The sequence below is a fragment of the Natator depressus genome, chromosome 3 (genome assembly GCF_965152275.1).
Source record: "Natator depressus isolate rNatDep1 chromosome 3, rNatDep2.hap1, whole genome shotgun sequence".
NCBI classification, from domain to species: Eukaryota; Metazoa; Chordata; order Testudines; family Cheloniidae; genus Natator; species Natator depressus.
In genome coordinates this window covers 136,994,674-137,015,232 of record NC_134236.1, presented here as the reverse complement: position 1 = coordinate 137,015,232, position 20,559 = coordinate 136,994,674, and positions in this window count along the sequence as shown.

Sequence of the window (20,559 nt, the reverse complement as noted above, 5' to 3'; positions counted from 1 at the left end):
GTGGAGGCAAATTTTTTTTGAGGTATGTGCCAAACTAACTCTAGAGCTGCAGCGGCAGGGTGCCAACATGTGGTGACCCATACCCATGGAGAAGAGGGTTGCCATTGCCATCTAGGAGCTAGCCACCCCAGACTGCTACCAATCTGTAGCCCACTCATTCAGCATAGGGAGAGCAACTGTTGGGGCCTTTATCATGCAGCTGTGTAGTGCCATGGAAAAGGTAGTGTTGCTCCAGATTATAAAGCTTGGTAATGTTCTGGAGAGTATTGATGGCTTTGCATGCATGGGGTTCCCAAATTGCACTGGGGCATGTGATGGGACCCACATGACTATCGTTTACCAACCCTTCACCAGGGCTCAGAGCTTACAAACAGAAATGGGGTATTTTGCCATGGTGCTCCAAGGACTGCTTGACCACTGGGGCAGGTTTACAAAACATCAATGCAAGGTGGTCTGGAAGGGGCCATGACGCTGGGATCTTTTGCATTTCAGCTCTATTTACCTTAATGAACAAAGGACGGTTTGCCCCCAGGAGCACTGTGGACATGAATGGTGTGGAGGTTGCTCTGGTTATCCTAAAAGACCTCTCTTATCCTCTGCTTCTCTGGTTAATGAAGCCTTTCACAAGCCACTGGGACAGAAGGAAGGAACTGTTACACTAATGCCTCAGTAGTTGCAGAATGACAGTGGAGTGTGAGTTTGGCTGTCTGAAAGGAAGGTGTTGCTGCTTGTGGAACAAGCATAGGATGGAAGCTGCAGGAAAAAAATGTGTTTTGCACAATATTTGTGAGCTTATGGGAGAAAAGCCTTTATAAAGGTTGGGAGGCTGAGCTGCAGAGACTTGCTCAGCTGTTTGAGCAGCCTGCAAGGTGTCCACGAGAAAACGTAAACAGCCAACCGCCAGGGGAATACTGCTAGGGGTACGTATTGCTCTTACTTTGAGTCTGAGGCCTAAAATTCAGCTGTTAGCCCAGGGAGGTGGAGTGGGGGTGGGGAGGTTGGATTGTGAGCAGTACAGTCTCTTTTATGGATGGTAGCAGTGGCATGCTGTGATAATCATTTTATCTTGTCTGTGCCTTGATACTTTTGTAAAAACCTATGACTCATGCACATTTACAGATTTTCTGTGTAAAATGCATCAGTGACTCTATGAATTAAAGTTTAATGGTTTATATTAAACAATTAATATGTAGAAACCAGATATAAGCCTTTAATTGAAACAATAATTAAACAAAACTTTAAAGTGACACAGTGCAGTGGAAGGCTCTAATTCACAGGCAAGTGCAGGTCTTGCCTCTGCCTCTTCTTGTTCTTGGGTCTTGTGTTGCATGTCAGGGCTCAATGTTATTAGGGGTGTTAGATGTCTCAAAAGAGCTAGGCTCCCAGGCATTGAGTTTCTTCCTCTCATGTTAGCCAGCCACTCAGCTGTTGAAAAAGGCCCTGTCCTTGAGAGTCTGGCTGCTGCAGGTGCTGCAGCTGGGGGAGTAGTAAAATAAAACCCCACAAGTGGTTATTGTTCCTATTCCAGAGAAGCTCTGACATACATATAGAAATGCTTCCTGATTTCGCCTCCCTGAGATTCTACCCAGTCTTGGGGAAACCTCAGAGATGCTAAGTGGAGTGTGCACAAGGAGGGCTTGTTTGGGATTTTTAGCTATGCAGTATATGCTGTTTGGGTTTGCCATTGTGCTTGGAGGCAGCAGATGGGGGTGGGAATTATGTTCCTGGTTTGACTTTGCAATTTTGTGGGGTAGGACAGCTGCAGGGAGGAGAAAGGCAAATAGGGAGATAGGTATGTGTCCTCTATGGCATGGGGTTAAAAACGGTCAATAGTCAGGTCTTTAGCCTGTGACAGAAGCTGATTAAGTGGCTGGAGCAGCCGCTATTTTGAACACATGTACTTGGGGGGGGGGCAAATGGATAGTGTGGGCTGAGGGAGGGAGGGAAGGAAGGTGGGGCTGGAGACTCCGGTAGCTCACATCCACCAAAAACTGTTGTTGTAGTGGAGGGCCTGGAACAGAAGCTAGCACAGCCGCATAGCACAATAATAAATTTTAAAAATAGATACTTCTGTGCCAAGGTTCCCTCCATAGGCTCTGTCTCCTCAGCATTGGTCTGAGTTTCTGGCTGTGACTCTAGCTCATTTCCTACATGGCCAGAATTGGGGTTGTTTCCCATGTGACCACCATCAGCTAAATCCTGAAGAAATCCTGGCTTTCCTTGAAGAACTCTTCACTGGCCTTCTTGGTTCCTCCTCTGAGGACTCTTGCTGCTTGTCCTCAGGGGGAGCTGCAGGGTCCTCAGCCTCCTTGGATTTGGTAGTGGTGTAATTACATAAAATCCTGTCCAGCTCCTCAATGGACAGGTTATATGTCCACTGCAAGACTGTTTCCTGCCACCCCTGGTTTTAATGTACAATTTCCTGAGCTGTTTGCTGCTTATCTGGCACTGGTCGACCCCAGTTGTCTCTTGCGGACATCGGCCTAGTAATGGCCACACAAAAAGATCTTTATTCTGGTAACTAGTCATGAGAGTATGGGGCCCCTTCACTTCTCCCCAGCTGGTGACAAGATCCTGGTTTTCATCATGGCTCCGAGGAGTTGCTCAAGGCATGTTGTACGGTCTCTGAAGCAATACTGCAGCAAAGCTGATATATTCAAATCCAGGAGCAAATGGGCAAATTCTGGCCCTGCTCCAGTTTTTAAACAGGAAGAGACATTTGGTCAATTTGACAGAAGAGCAGGGAAGGGCACATAGGTAAACAGGTCAGTAATGTACACCTGCAAAGCACTGTGGGATAGCTGTTGAAGGACTCCCAAAGTAGTGTGTGGCAGCATTACATGCATATGAACAATAGATTTAATTAATTTAATTTGCATCAAACTTGGCACACTTTGAAAGAGGATTCCAGAGAATGTGATAAATGCAGAGTTAGTGTGCTGTAACAAATTGCACTGGGTGTACTCAGGCATTGAAATACCAGACTAACTTGATTTAATGCAGATTAACACCCTCCCCCCAACATGTAGACAAGCTCGTTTACAGATACAGGGAAGTGTAACTGGTCAGAGTTGCTGTATTTTGAAAACTGCATAAAAGAACAAATCATGTCCATCAATAGTGAGATTATGAATCATAGAATCATAGAAATATCAGGGTTGGAAGGGACCTCCGGAGGTCATCTAGTCCAACCCCCTGCTCAAAGCAGGACCAATCCACAACTAAATCATCCCAGCCAGGGCTTTCTCAAGCCTGACCTTAAAAATATCTAAGGAAGGAGATTCCACCACCTCCCTACGTAACGCATTCCAGTGTTTCACCACCCTCCTACTGAAAAAGTTTTTCCTAATATCCAACTTAAACCTCCCCCACTGCAACTTGAGACCATTACTCCTTGTTCTGTCATCTGCTACCACTGAGAATAGTCTAGAACTATCCTCTTTGGAACCACCTCTAAGGTAGTTGAAAGCAGCTATCAAATCCCCCCTCATTCTTCTCTTCCGCAGACTAAACAATCCCAGTTCCCTCAGCCTCTCCTCATAAGTCATGTGTTCCAGTCCCCTAATCATTTTTGTTGCCCTCCGCTGGACTCTTTCCAATTTTTCCACATCCTTCTTGTAGTGTGGGGCCCAAAACTGGACACAGTACTCCAGATGAGGCCTCACCAATGTCAAATAGAGGGGAACGATCACGTCCCTCGATCTGCTGGCAATGCCCCTACATATACATCCCAAAATGCCATTTGGCCTTCTTGGCAACAAGGGCACACTGTTGACTCATATCCAGCTTCTCGTCCACTGTAACCCCTAGGTCCTTTTCTGAAGAACTGCTGCCGAGCCATTCGGTCCCTAGTCTGTAGTGGTGCGTGGGACTCTGCACTTGTCCTTGTTGAACCTCATCAGATTTCTTTTGGCCCAATCCTCTAATTTTGTCTAGGTCCCTCTGTATCCTATCCCTACCCTCCAGTGTACCTACCTCTCCTCCCAGTTTAGTGTCATCTGCAAACTTGCTGAGGGTGCAATCCACAACATCCTCCAGATCATTTATGAAGATATTGAACAAAACCGGCCCGAGGACCGACCCTTGGGGCACTCCACTGATACCGGCTGCCAACTAGACATGGAGCCATTGATCACTACCCGTTGAGCCTGACAATCTAGCCAGCTTTCTATCCACCTTATAGTCCATTCATCCAGCCCATACTTCTTTAACTTGCTGGCAAGAATACTGTGGGAGACCGTGTCAAAAGCTTTGCTAAAGTCAAGGAACAACACATCCACCGCTTTCCCCTCATCCACAGAGCCAATTATCTCATCATAGAAGGCAATTAGATTAGTCAGGCATGACTTGCCCTTGGTGAATCCATGCTGACTGTTGCTGATCACTTTCGTCTCCTCTGAGTGCTTCAGAATTGATTCCTTGAGGACCTGCTCTATGATTTTTCCAGGGACTGAGGTCAGGCTGACTGGCCTGTAGTTCCCAGGATCCTCCTCCTTCCCTTTTTTAAAGGTGGGCACTACATTAGCCTTTTTCCAGTCGTCCGGGACTTCCCCCGATCGCCATGAATTTTCAAAGATAATGCCAATGGCTCTGCAATCACATCCGCCAATTCTTTTAGCACTCTCGGATGGAGCACATCTGGCCCCATGGACTTGTGCTTGTCCAGCTTTTCTAAATAGTCCTGAAACACTTCTTTCTCCACAGAGGGCTGGTCACCTCCTCCCCATGCTGTGCTGCCCAGTGCAGTAGTTTGGGAGCTGACCTTGTTTGTGAAGACAGAGGCAAAAAAAGCATTGAGTACATTAGCTTTTTTCACATCCTCTGTCACTAGGTTGCCTCCCTCATTCAGTAAGGGGCCCACACTTTCCTTGACTTTTGTCTTGTTGCTAACATACCTGAAGAAACCCTTCTTGTTACTCTTAAAATCTCTTGCTAGCTGCAACTCCAGGTGTGATTTGGCCTTCCTGATTTCACTCCTGCATGCCCGAGCAATATTTTTATACTCTTCCCTGGTCATTTCTCCAATCTTCCACTTCTTGTAAGCTTCTTTTTTGTGTTTAAGATCAGCAAGGATTTCAATGTTAAGCCAAACCAGTCGCCTGCCATATTTACTATTCTTTCTACCCATCTGGATGGTTTGTCCCTGTAACCTCAATAAGGATTCTTTAAAATGAATGTTATTTGCAAGAGATGTTTTTCTTTGGTGGAAAGTTTTTCTTACTGCCTTTCCTAGATGACAAACAAATTATGCAAAGTTTTGATAGGCTTGTTAAGTTGTTTAAAGGGACTGCTGAAAGGCAAATTATATAATATGTTAAAGATATCATCATAAAGAACTACAATGTAGTTGAAAGACTTGCATTTTTTCAGTTCTGCAACCAAATATACAGCTTCAAATATTCCAAAATATAGTATTTGTTCTTTGTAGTTCAGCCTAAATAATGCCAAGAGATCACAAACTTACTATACATTTTTAACAATTTCCAAAGAACATTCTTTAAATAGAAAAAGCATTAGAGATGCTTTTAAAACCGATGGGTGAATAAAGATTACCTGCATGAGAAGGGTTGCAGGAACAAGCTCATATTAACCATTTTACACTTGATGAATTTATAAGAAAAAACAATTTTTTCTAACTTCATGAGTAACCTCATCTTGCCTCTATATAAACCCAAGGTACGTCCACCTCTTGAATACTGAGTGCAGATCTGGTCGCCCCATCTCAAAAATATAAATATTGGAACTGGAAAAGATATAGAAAAGGACAACAAAAATAATTAGGAGTTTGGAACAGCTTCCATATGAAGAGAGATTAATAAGACTGGGACTTTACAGTTTAGAAAAGAGACAACTAACAGGGGATATGATAGAGATCTTTAAATGGTGACTGGTTTGGAGACTGTAAGTAAGGAAGTGTTATTTATTCCTTCTCATAACACAAGAACTAGTGGTCACCAAATGAAAATAAGATGCAGCAGGTTTAAAACAAACAAAAGGAGTATTTCTTCACACACTGCACAGTCAATCTGTGGAACTCCTTGCCAGAGGATGTTGTGAAGGCAAAGACTATAACAGGGTTTAAAAAAAGAATGAGATAAGTTCATGGAGGATAGGTCCATAAGTGGCTATTAGCCAGGATGGGCAGGGATGCAAAACCATCCTCTGAAGTGCCCCTAGCCTCTGTTTGTCAGAAGCTGGGAATGGGTGACATAGGATGGATCATTTGATGACTACCTGTTCTGTTCATTCCCTCTGAAGCACCTCGTATTGGCCACTGTTGGCAGTTGGTCTGACCAACTATGGCCACTCTTATGTTCAACCAACCAGCTATCTGAAAATGTAGTGTTGTTTCACTGTTCCTGATAGCTTCAATAAAAAGATAAGCTAGAAATTTTGTTGGCATATGACATATCCAAATACAGCATGATCTTCTGTAGCTGTGATATGTTAGCTCTTCTACCTGAAAGTACTTAAAACTTGTTTTGGTCTATTAATTAAGCAACTGTGGCTATACAGATTTATATATTCAAATAATTGCTCAGGGTTTAACCACTTAACTCCCATTAAGGTGAACATAACAGCATTGACACAGTACAGAGAGAGAAGTTAGATTAAAACAAACATGTACATTGCACTTTCCACAGTATTTTAACACTACTTTATTTTTTAGAATCCGAGTCCTAACACGAAGGAAACAAAACGAAAGAGACACAGCAGGCTATTCCTTCAGGCAGAGAGGTACAACTCAACCCACTTTGGTCTAGACTGGCTTTTTGCAGACTGACGGCAGAAGACCCAGATCTGTGCTTCTCTATAGAGCCACCTAGTGTGCAAGTAAGGACTAGGAAACACCATTTGCTTAAAGTAATAGTTTGTAATTATAATACAGTCATTAGTACACCACATATAGGATATGGTGATTATACATGTACTCCTGGAAGAATCCTGCATCACTGTGTAAGTGCAGAATTAATGTCCCCGGCAGATTTTCCCCTACCCTGCAGAATCATTGATTCTGAAGGGGAGGAGAAGGGAAGCTGCGATTACACCTTTCACCCACCAACAGCTGATGTGGCATCAGAAGAGAAGGAAGCTGGCTCAGAGGCTGGAGCCACCAGCTGCAGAGAGGGAGGGGTCAGAGACTGTCTTCCTCACAGCATCCTGCCCGCGGTGCCAGGTTGGGAGGCATGGGATATCGGCGGGATAGAAAGAGCAGGGAACATGACTGCTGTGGGGGGGTCACACAGACTGGGGTTCAAAAAGGCTATTGGGGGACAGACTGGGGTGGGGGAACAGGATCTAATGGGGTGATAACATTGATACAGGGGTTGAATGGGAGTGGGGGTGCAGGGCCACATGGGGATGGGGGAATAGGGGTGACTGAGGGGGTTGCAGGGACACATGGAGACGGGGCAGTAATGCCTGGATGAATGGGGAGTAGGGGTGCAGGAACACATGGGGACAGGAGCAGATGTGCCTGACTGAATAGGAGAGGCTAGGGGTCAGCATGGGGGAGGCTCTCCAACTCTCCAACTCCAATCCCTTTCCCCGCAAAAACCTGTTCCGTACTTCTCCCACCCACACCCAATAACCCTCCAGGTTCACTGCCAGGCTCCTTTCCATCAATTACTTCCCTGTCCCTCAGCTCCTCCATTACCCCTGACTCTCCCAAACCTTTGCAGTACTTCTGATGGGTGCAGGAAAAATGTTTCTGTTCTGTAGTTTAAATGAATTAGTACTCAAAGTTGTGTATTAATATGCCTAGTAAGGAATCTATTTGTCAAAAACACATTTCCTAATCATTTTTGTTGTCTGTATTGTTATAGACATACTTGCTAGCAGGTATTTTGAAATACATTACCAAAATCATTGAAACTGGCATGATTATTTTGTTTTATTTTGACAAATAAAATATGCAAAATTTTAAAATATTGTGAACAGAATTTTTAATTTTCTGGTGCAGAATTCCCCAAGGAATATAGCTGTATATACATTATGTATGATTATATATGTAACAGTTGTCCATTAAAATCCCAGGGACAAATCCTAGGCCCATTGAAATCAATGGGAGTTTATTCCACTGTTGTATCAGGGTATTTGAGCTACTCTGTATCTTTAAAATGGGGAATACTGCAAAGATAGCAACTTACACAGTGCAAGGTTAAATATCAAGATTTTAATTGGAACTCACTTTATGTTGTAATAATTTATCAAAATCACTTTCCAGACCATAAACATATGAAATGTGCAACTTCCAAAAATATTCCTTAAATTGATCAAAAATTAATTACTTTAAAATGGTTTTAGTCTGAAAATGACTATGTAAAAATGTTCCCTTCTTATTAAAAAAAAACCCTGCTATATGCAGCCACACAGATAGCTCACTTTGCTGACTAAGATAAGCTTTCATGACTTTTAACTCCTGTTAGCATTGCATAGCCAATACAATTATGGGAGACAAGCTGGGTTCTCTTCTACCTCATGTAAACTTGTTAAACATCTTCCGACTGCAGAATCTTTATTGTTGATGATAAGTTAGCCTGAAAGAACCCAGCTTGACTTTCAGATTCCATGTTAAATTTGCAGAACTGGAGGTTTGAAAAACAAACACCTGTTTGCTTCTAAATGAAAAGATCTGATCTGATCCTGGAGAGAAGATAAATATGGAACCTCATGATGCTGTTTATACAAAGTCACTTCTTAGAGAAGAAATGCACTTTAAAACCAAGTAATGGATAAATCTTGACTTTTTAAATTAAAGAAGCTGCATAGTTACTTCAAGTACAAAGCCACTGGATTTGCAAAATAAACGTGATAATTTTTCTGCAAATTAATGAATATAATCAAGAAGAACAAATTAAATGAAGAGGACTTCCAGAAAGAGTAAATTCACTTAACAATCTGGAGAGCGTATAATTTATATCTAAATATAGTTCTACTGAGAACGCACCTCCATGGACCCACAGCAATTCTCATAACCTAGGAGAAAGGAAAAAAAATATTTTCCATTTCTCTGATGTTTAGATCTGTTTTTCTTTTGGCTATTCTCTGATGAGAAAATGGCCTAACAGAAAATAAGGAAAAGGAGTTAAGGTCATCAGTGTGCGAGGTTTCCCTTATGGCCTAGCAAAATGCTTCATTACTGGCTGAGGAAAAAATGTTCTCAATCACACTTAAAGGTCTTCTGTGGTGGGGAAGGTACAAATGCTTTATCCAACACAATAAAAGCTAACTTTAGGTGTCCTAGAGAAGATGTGTGTATATTTATACACACATATATATTGTGCAATAGCACAGAGAACTGTGAGCACTGACTACATAATTTTTTTTTCATTCAAAGGGAATAAATTTGGAGGGGTATTTATATAGGTAGTCCCACAGAAAGAGGCTGGCAGCTTTTTAAAATGAAAGCACTGTGTGGACAGATCTCATGAAGACCCAATGGAAAAATATAGAGCTAAAAGTCTCAGGATCAAAGGTGAAGCAAATGACATTCAGGAGAATGAGAAAGGGTAGACAGCAATAAAGTAGTCCAGTCGGCTCTCAGGCTTGAAGCTGTATGGTGGACCTGTTTGTGGGACCAGTTGGGAGTGCTCTAAGAGGGAACCCAGATACTACAACATAATTAATAGAAATCAGTGTGGTTTCATAGAAAATAGGTCTTTATTTATTTTTAATAAGATTACAAGTTTGGTTGATAAAGGTAACTGGGTTGATATATTATACTTAGACTTCTGTAAGGCATTTGACTTAGACTTGCATGACATTCGGATTAAAATGTTATACGAAAGTCAATGTAGCCCATGTTAAAGGGATTAAATAGTGGTTGTTTGAAATGTTGTTGTGGCTGTATTTGTCCCAGGATATGAGAGAGACAAGGTAGGTAATATCTTTTATTGGACCAACTTCAGCTGGTGGATGGGACAAGCATTCAAATTTCACTGACTTGAGGAATTGCTCTGTGTAGCTCAAAAGTTTGTCTCTTTCACCAACAGAAGTTGGTCCAATAAAAGATATTACCTCACCCACCTTGTCTCCCTTAAAAAGGGGGGAAACATCATCCTAAAGGGTGTTTATAGTGGGCTTCTGCAGGGATCTGTTCTCAGAAAACTACTATTCATATCTTTATCATCTATTATCTGGCAGAAAATATAAAATCATTACAGGCAACCTTTGCAGACAGATTAGTGGCATGATAAACAGCAATGGGATGAGTCAGTTTTACAGATCAATGTGGATCACTTAGTAGGTGGGCTCATTTTTTTAACACATCCAAATCAATGTCCTACATCTAGGTACGTTCCTTGGAATGCAGGGACACTGAAAAAGACGTAGGTGAAATGGTAGATAATCAGATGAACCTGAGCTCCCAGTTTGATGTTGTAAGTTATAGGGGAAAAAAAACAATTCTTAGATGCATAAACAGGGAACTATGAGGTAGGAGCCGGGAGGTGTCAATATACAACATTAGTGAGACCATTACTAGAATACTCTGTCAGTTGTGGGTGTCCACACTTCAAAAAGAACATTGAAAAATTGGAAAGGGTTCAGAAAAGAGCTACAGGAATGATTCAAGGTCTGGAAAACCCTGTAATCAGAGACTGAAGAAGCTCAATGTATTTAGTTTATTCAAGAGAAGATTAAATGACTTGATCACAGTCTACAAGTACCTACATGAGGAAGAAGTCTCTTCAACTTATCAGAAAAAAGCATAATGAGATCTAATGGTTGGAATCAGAGGCTTGACAAATTCAGACTAGAAATAAGCTCTATATTTTTAACAGTAAGGGTAAAAAACATTGGAACAATATACATAAAGATGTGATATACTCTCCATCACTTAAAAATTCTTTAAATCAAGACTGGTTGTCTTTCTAAAAGACAAGTTGTGGGCTTCATGCGTAAAATTACCAGGAGAGGTTCAATGGCTCAAGTTACGCAGGTGGTCAGAATAGATTAGCATAATGGATCCTTCTGGCCTTGAAATAACAGCATCCATGAAAGAAAGACTTTTACTCAGCCACTGAGGTTACAGTTAAATATCAGTTCCACTGAATGCATCTGATGAAGTGAGCTGTAGCTCATGAAAGCATATGCTCAAATAAATTTGTTAGTCTCTAAGGTGTCACAAGTACTTCTTTTCTTTTTGAGGATACAGACTAACACGGCTGTTTCTCTGAAACCTGTCAAAAGGAAACAATTGTAATTTATGGTTTTTTTTATTTGATTTTGTTAACTTAACCACTGTGGTACAAATATTGTTTTCTGATCATAATGGAGAAATATGTTAACATCCATATGTCTGAGAGTGCACTCTTTTTGAGAATACTTTCACATATGCAGCCTTCCTTAGCTGTGAACACCTTAACTTGGGACTTAAGTGGAGTATAGGACCTGTGCAGATCCTGTACTTTGGTTCATTTTTGGCTAAAGTGAATTGGACACTAAATCATTTTTTGAAAAAAATGTTATTTAAATCTGACTTCTAAAGGGACTGTAAGTTTATGTAAGTGATGTCTATAAGAATTTGAATCCACAGAGTTGGCCACCAGGTGCCCTATGAGGAACACCGAGCAGGTGTCAAAGTAAATGAGGGTGGCTCATGTTGTGTCAGGAAGACTTAAGACATGAAGTAGAAAAGTTTTAATGAAGAGAGGGCTATATGGTAAATCTGCACCTTGCTTCATTGACATGCCCTAGCAAAAAAGCTATTACCATTTCTGTTAGGATTGTGCTAAGATTTACTATGTCTGCAAAGTATTTAAAAAGTTTGGTGGAGTTGGTCTATAATCCAAGATTTTTCAAAGAAGCTAGATCAAAAGCCTTATAAATATTTTCAGTGAAACAGGAATTTGTGCTGATCTGCCTAACAGAGTTTGTTCAGACACAGCCTAATCAGATGGGAAAAACAGAAATGAATACAATAAAAGAGGGCATTTAACTATTGATGTGTCACCTTTTTCTATGCATTGTTTATGGATAGAAGGGACCATTAGGTCTTCTGGTTTGGAGTCAGTCTTGCTCTCATTATTGTCAACAGGAGTTTTGTCATCCATGCCAATGACAGCAGGATTGGATTCTTGATCTGGTCAACTTGACTAACTGGTGGTATTAAGAACGTCACATATGAAAACTCCATTCAGCCAGTTGTGTAATATTTTGCATTGTCCATTCAGTACCTAACTACAATGCCCACAAAATTCCCATTATAACAAAAAATATTCCTTTCATTGGACATTTGGGGGTGAGGAAGGGAAGAAGACAAAGAAAGCTTCTTTACATACTGTGGACTTTTTAATGCTATTATTTTACTAGTATATAATATATTGTGCCTTATATAATAAACGCTGAAAAATTCTGAAAGAGGGAGTGTGTACTGATACCTAAACAAGGTCTTGTAGGAATGGCAGTTTAAATAATCATCCTTTAGAAAGTTTTGAACAACTACTGCTCCATTTAAAAATGCCATAACATTTGTCTAGATCCATCCCTATACAGAGAATGCACAAGGGATACTGAACCCTCTGGGAAATAAAAGAATGAAAGGATCTCAGAAATGATCTCTATCTCCTCTGAAGTGTCCAGTACATGACACTGTTGGGGACACAATACTGAACTAGATTGACCAATGATCTGATCCATTATAGCAATTCCTATATTCAAAAGTTTCACATGAAGAAGATACTGAGTTGGCCTGATGCACTAAGTAATAGTGGGTTTGAATTTATTAAAAAAAAAAGGGGGGGGGATTGTAAAATGTTAAAACATGCTGACTTTTGTAATGGGTTTTGTTTTAGTTAATAACACAAGCCTGGGTTATCTGACATCTCAATCAGTTTCTTAGTCAAAGATAAATCAACACAATACAGAGAGGTTATACATTACCAACTCTGGTGAACTGTATTGCAGTATCAGTCTGTCCCAAAAGCATGGCCTTCTTCCTGCTCATTTATACTCCCCTGGTTTACAACAAATGGAAAATCCCCATATTCTACTCTATTAGCACAAACCTTTAGTATTTTTTCTTATTTGGTTGCATAGATGTTTTGAAAGACAGAGACATCCACACCAATCAGACCCCAATACATCTGTATACCTCATAGAATGCACATATTTCGTAAGAGCATACATCCTATTTTCTGACAGATTTTGCACAAGCAGAGGTTACAACAATTTGATAGTAAGTTTCCACAGTGAATGTTAGTACAAATACAGGTTTCAGAGTAGCAGCTGTGTTAGTCTGTATCTGCAAAAAGAAAAGGAGTACTTGTGGCACCTTAGAGAGACTAACAAATTTATTAGAGCATAAGCTTTTGTGGGCTACAGCTCACTTCATCAGATGCATTCAGTGGAAAATAGTAGTGGGGAGATTTATATACACAGAGAACATGAAACAATGGGTGTTACCGTACACACTGTAACAAGAGTGATCAGGTAAGGTGAGCTATTACCAGCAGGAGAGCAGGGTGAGAGGGGAACTTTTGTAGTGATAATCAAGGTGGGCCATTTCCAGCAGTTGACAAGAACGTCTGAGGAACAGTGTGTGTGTGTGTGTGTGTGGGGGGGGGGGGGCGGAATAAACATGGGGAAATAGTTTTACTTTGTGTAATGACCCATCCACTCCCAGTCTTTATTCAAGCCTAAGTTAATTGTATCCAGTTTGCAAATTAATTCCAATTCAGCAGTCTCTTGTTAGAGTCTGTTTTTGAAGTTTTTTGTTGAAGAATTGCCACTTTTAGGTCTGTAATTGAGTGACCAAAGAGATTGAAGTGTTCTCCGACTGGTTTTTGAATGTTATAATTCTTGACGTCTGATTTGTGTCCATTTATTCTTTTACGTAGGGACTGTCCAGTTTGGCCAATGTACATGGCAGAGGGGCATTGCTGGCACATGATGGCATGTATCACATTGGTAGATGTGCAGGTCAATGAGCCTCTGATGCAGTGGCTGATGTGATTAGGCCCTATGATGGTGTCCCCTGAATAGATATGTGGACACAGTTGGCAATGGGCTTTGTTGCACAGATAGGTTCCTGGGTTAGTGTTTTTGTTGTGTGGTGTGTGGTTGCTGGTGAGTATTTGCTTCAGGTTGGGGGGGGCTGTCTGTAGGCAAGGACTGGCCTGTCTCCCAAGATCTGAGAGAGTGATAGGTCATCCTTCAGGATAGGTTGTAGATCCTTGATGATGCATTGGAGAAGTTCTGGTTGGGGGCTGAAGGTGATGGCTAGTGGCGTTCTGTTATTTTCCTTGTTGGGCCTGTCCTGTAGTAGGTAACTTCTTGGTACTCTTCTGGCTCTGTCAATTTGTTTCTTCACTTCAGCAGGTGGGTATTGTAGTTTTAAGAATGCTTGATAGAGATCTTGTAGCTGTTTGTCTCTGTCTGAGGGGTTGGAGCAAATGCAGTTGTATTGTAGAGCTTGGCTGTAGACAATGGATCGTGTGGTGTGTCCTGGATGGAAGCTGGCGGCATGTAGGTAAGTATAGCAGTCAATAGGTTTCTGGTATAGGATTGTGTTTATGTGACCATCACTTATTAGCACTGTAGTGTCCAGGAAATGTACCACTTGTGTGGATTGGTCTAGGCTGAGCAGGGGGTTGGACTAGATGACCTCCTGAGGTCCCTTCCAATCCTGATATTCTATGATTCTATGATTCTATGGTAGGATGGAAATTGCTGAAATCATGGTGGAATTCCTCAAGGGCTTTTTTTCCATGGGTCCAGATGATGAAGATGTCATCAATGTAGCGCAAGTAGAGTAGGGGCATTAGGGGACAAGAGCTGAGGAAGCGTTGTTCTAAGTCAGCCATAAAAATGTTGGCATACCATGGGGCCATGCGGGTACCCATAGCACTGCTGCTACATTGGCCAAACTGGACAGTCTCTACGTAAAAGAATAAATGGACACAAATCAGACATCAAGAAACCAGTCAGAGAACACTTCCATCTCTTTGGTCACTCGATTACAGACCTAAAAGTGGCAATTCTTCAACAAAAAAACTTCAAAAACAGACTCCAATGAGAGACTGCTGAATTGGAATTAATTTGCAAACTGGATACAATTAATTTGGGCATGAATAAAGACTGGGAGTGGATGGGTCATTATACAAAGTAAATATTTCCCCATGTTTATTCCCTCCCCCCCCCCACTGTTCTTCAGATGTTCTTGTCAACTGCTGGAAATTGCCCACCTTGATTATCACTACAAAAGGCTCCCCCCCGGCCCCGCTCTCCTGCTGGTAATAGCTCACCTTACCTGATCATTCTCGTTACAGTGTGTATGGTAACACCCATTGTTTCATGTTCTCTGTGTATATAAATCTCCCCACTGTATTTTCCACTGAATGCATCCGATGAAGTGGGCTGTAATCCATGAAAGCTTATGCTCAAATAAATTTGTTAGTCTCTAAGGTGCCACAAGTACTCCTGTTCTTGTAGTACAAATACAGAGCATTCTATAATACCTTATTTACTACTAGCTACTTTGTTTTAATTGCACAACATACCTTAGTCAATCACACTTGTAGTTACAGTAATAAAGCAATTTACATACATAACAGAGTTAATATCTCTGGTTGTGATAACTAGTTTCACAGTTCTTAATACAATTCCATTCCTTCTATAGTTCTAATGCCACAGGGGTAGAAAACTACCCCTGCAGCATTAGGACTATCATTTTTCAGGCAGGAGTTTTCTACTTTATCTTTGGTCTAGCCACAGAGCATTATGGGACTGGGGTTCAGTTTGGTCAACACTTTACATGTTGCTTCTATAGTATCTGAACAAATTTTCACTTTGAATTTTATCCCATTACTCCTAGTTATAATTCCTTGTACAATCCTAAATAATTTTCTCTCCATTCTGTCTTTCAGTTACTTGTAGGTTGTTATGCTTCCTACTTCCCACCCTCCTTATCTTGTAGCAAATCAATATACATTTAAGACTTTATCTTTCTTCCAGACTCTGTCCCTCTATTGATTTTTGTTGCTTTTCTCTGAATTACCTCAATTTTTTCAATACTTTTTTGGTATTAAGGTGCAGAGAACCAAACACAGCATCCCCTCGTGCAATCACGCCACAGTCGTAACAGTAAGAGTAGTCTCTCTTTGGGGTAGGGTTCTGTCCTGTGCCTCACAGCCCATGGGGAGGAGGGACCAAGGTGACTTTCAGCCACCTTTGGGTAGAGCTGGGTGGAGAAGGGTAATTCTGTTTTGTGGAGGATTTAGAAAAATCATGACATTTGGTTTCATTCCAATTTTGAAATTCTTCGTGGAAGAGAAGCCCTGGGGAAGTCTGCCTGGCAGCCTGCCCAGAAGCTGCGGACTGTGGCTGCCCTGGGACCCCAAGTTGTCAAGGAGCCATGAGCCTGGGAGCTACCACTCCCTGGGCTTCCCGGCTCCCTGTCTCCCCACCTGGGCAGCTTGGACTCCTGAGGAACTTGGGAGTCAGGACGTCCATACTCTTTATTCCCCATCAACCTGACAGATGGATTGCAAAAGAGGTGGTGGGGAGGGCTGAAAGAGACCGCAAGCTGGCTGAAACTAGGCAGCTTTCCAATGGTTTAGAAACCTGCCTGCTTTCTATTGAACCTTCATTGAAATTGAACCATCTCTGCCAATTTAGATGATCTTATCATAACAAGGGTGTTTAGACGCAAGGCAAGAACAATAGATAAATTATGTGACCTGTCAAAATGAAATGGTGGAAGAGATGGATCCTGAGATTGAGGTTGCCACAACCTTAATTGGAAGGTGGACACTTTGTCTCTCTCTGATACATGTTGCTGAGTGCACTGTCTTATTATAATTATTTATTGCACTGCTTTAATGAGTCATACTAAGAATAAGGAGGCTGTCCTATTAGCTTGATATATTGGAATAAGCTTGCTGTTTTCTTTGCAGTTTTAAAGTGTTTTTTAAATATATAAATTGTTTTAAACCTGCATTATATCTATTACTTTGTTAATTTTACTCACTGCTACAATTCACTTTTATGGTTTCTCTCTCTCCTGTACACAGAATTGTTTACCTCAGATGAAGATTGCTCATGAGAGTAGCAGTAATTACAGCTGCCTAACTTCCTTCCCCCCCACAACTTGATGTTGATACGTAACACTTATTTATACTAAACCGTGTTCGTCCAGCTTTGGCTCAATAGACTACAGACTATTTCTTCACATTCATTGTATGGTTCTGACAGAGTCCACTAATACAGGCATTCTGAACATTTTCTACAGTGTGAACCACAGACAGAGCCTGATTCTCATTTACACTAAGGCCCCTTTATACCACTTAGATCTTAAATTAGGTGTGAATATCATTTACTCCCAATTTAAGGCACCTTTGCAAAGTCAGAGTGCATTCATCTTGAAGGAAATGTTATGAGCTTAGGTATATTTGCATTAGCGTTTTAAGAGCTGTTCAAGGCATCAAGGTTCTGTTACGTCTAGTATCATACTGTCTAAAGGGATAATAAATGTTAATACAACCTTTTTATTTTGCATACTAATCATCAAGTTGCCAACTCTTGGTGGGTAATTATTAGTGGGGGTACAGACCAATGTCTGAAGATAGGATAGCACTGGAAACTGTAGTAGTTAAATTAGCTTTGGTATAGCCACTATAATTCAAATGAAAATTATAGCATATAAATTTTTGTCGCAAACGGTTTCTGCAGCAGTAGAGGCTAGTCTGGTGACTAGACCCCAAACTTACATATTAACCAGCAAAGATCAGAAATGAAAGAGGCTCCATTAAGAAAGAAAACAAAAAGGTGGTCATATCTGTGGCCCTTCAGCAGTTTGTGGACTGCCCATCCAAATACGGCAGTAGGCAGTTTTCAAAGCATCATTCTGCCTCTCCTTATACAATTAACAGGGCCCACATGTAGTCTCTGCACACTTAACATGCATTCTGTGTCAAGACTTCCTGATTTCTGTGGTACATCAGTAACAAATTGTGCAGAAAATGTAGTTTTCTTGCATAGTAAATTAATTGCAATATAATTCTAGTAAAAATATAATTGTTGCATTATATGCAAATACAGGAACTCCTCACTTACCGTTGTAGTTATGTTCCTGAAAAATGTGACTTTAAGTGAAATGATGTTAAGCGAATCCAGTTTCCCCATAAGACTTAATGTAAATGAGTGGGTTAGGTTCCAGGGAAATTTTTTTCACCAGACAAAAGACTATATTATATAGATATACAGTATAAATAGATACAGATAAAACAGTATAAGTTTTAAACAAACAATTTAATACTGATACACAGTGATGATGATTGTGAAGCTTGATTGAGGTGGAGGAGTCAGAGGTTGGGATATTTCCCAGGGAATGCCTTACCGCAAAATGATGAACTAGCAATTGGCTGAGTCCTCAAGGGTTAACTCTCACACTCTACAAGGCAGCAGGAAAGGAGGGAGGGCAGACAGAGACACACCCTGTTTGTGTTTGAGAGACAGAGATCGCATTTCCCCTTTAAGTATGAAGAGTGGGGTCAGAAGTACACTGCCTTGTTAATTAGATCAGCAAGCTGAGACTGGACCACAGCTCCCTCCATCTGTGTGTTCCCCCTGCTCTATGGAAGATGGGGTAAGCAGAGTGCAGGAGCATGGAGGAGGGGGACATCCTGACATTAGCCCCCCTCTTCTTCCTCTCCCCCCCCCACAGCAAGCAGGAGTCTGGGGGAGCAAGGCAGAGGGCAGGAGCAGCACATGGCAGTGGGGGGAGGGACAGCTGAACTGTCCGCAATTGATAGCCTGCTGAGGGGGAGCGGGGAGCTGATAGGGGGGCTGCTGGTCCACCCTGGTTCCAACCACCCACTAGCTAGCTGCAACGGGCTGCTCTTCCTGCAAGCAGTAGACAAAGCAGACGGCTGCCAAAGACCTTAGAAGGGAGCAATGCACAACTTTAAAAGAGCAGGTTCCCTAACTGATCAGCAACTTAACAAGGAAACAACGTTAACCGGGACGACTTTAAGTGAGGAGTTCCTGTATATTCATTAGACCTAGTTAAAAAAACAGTAAAAACGTCAGGCATTTTAAAATCTTGTTTACTGGTTTTTTGAAATAAAAAAGACAATATGTTATGGGTTGTTGTTTTTTTCTTGGTCATTGAAATGTGGTGTCCAGTTCTCTAATAGCTCAGCGGTTTGAGCATTGGCCTGCTAAACCCAGGGTTGAGAGTTCAATCCTTGAGGGGGCCATTTAGGGATCCAGGGCAAAAATTGGGGATTGGTCCTGCTTTGAGCAGGGGGTTGGACTAGATGACCTCTTGAGGTCCCTTCCAACCCTGATATTCTATGATCTAGCTTGTAAAAAAAGACTGAACATTTTCTGTAATTATTTTGGTTTTTTCCTCACACTGAAAACCAAATTTTCAATAAAAAAATGTAGTCAAACTCAACTTTGAGAAAGGAAAGGAAATATAAAAAAGTCAGAGCCACATTTTACTTTCAGTTGCACACGTGCAGCGGTGAGCAGAATTGAGTATGCATTGTGTAAGCCAGTGAAAAACAGACTAAAATTATAATGGCACCAGCAGTATTACACTAATACTAAGGGAAATTATGTGAAAACCTGCAGAGATCTCACTGCAGGATTACGACCCAAGGAAATACACAACTGCAGGAATCATTATGCCCTAAGGAATTCTTTAATTATTCTGGACAATTCCCCTGTAGTAGTCACAGGTAGACTGATTCTCTTATCATCTATACTGGTTTGAGAGCACTGTAACTCAACTGAGTTGAACAAAGTTACTCTTGGTTTGTGTGTGAGAGGAGAAAGCACATAGCATATTCTTCACATTTTCAGAGAGAAATTCTATACTTATGATCTCATAAAATATTGAAATAAGTTTGATTTAATATGAAATCAAACAAGACTCATTTTAAAAACAAGTGTTCCACACTTTAATATGCACTCTTAATAACAAAGATTTTTAGAGGGAGCAGGCTTATTAACTATTCACAGGGCCAGGAGAAATTGTCAGGAGCTGAATTTCTGCAGAAATTATGGAATTAAGCAATTTTCTCAGCATAATATAGAGAAACTGCTACTTTTAAAAAAATGAGAACACTTTAAATTGGCATTGGAAATACAAAGAATGATTGAATCCTTCTCAAGTCTTCTGTGTGGCCTACTTCTGTTGTTCATTGTTTACCACACTTTGCTATCCACAGTGGATATCAATTGAGACTAATGAGATCAACTGAGTACAGGTAGCTAGTGGCTCCAAGAGACTATAGAGGCAGAGATTTATCTAGTTTATGTGCTATGCTTGATTTACATAATTTTGGACAAGCATGACATACATTTTTAACACAGCATGCATTTCAGCAGAATTGTATCATTTATTTTCAATGGAAAAAAGTTTGTTGTGACTATGGTTGTGATCCAAACTATCTTGCACACACAACATAAAGTTTAAACTGATAAATCCAAATACATGACACTGGTCTGAATTTGTAATAAATACTCACTGGGTCCTGGCACATTTAAGTGATGCTGCTCCTGATGGAGACGAGGTACAGAGAATACAGCTACAGACTCTAATGCCTT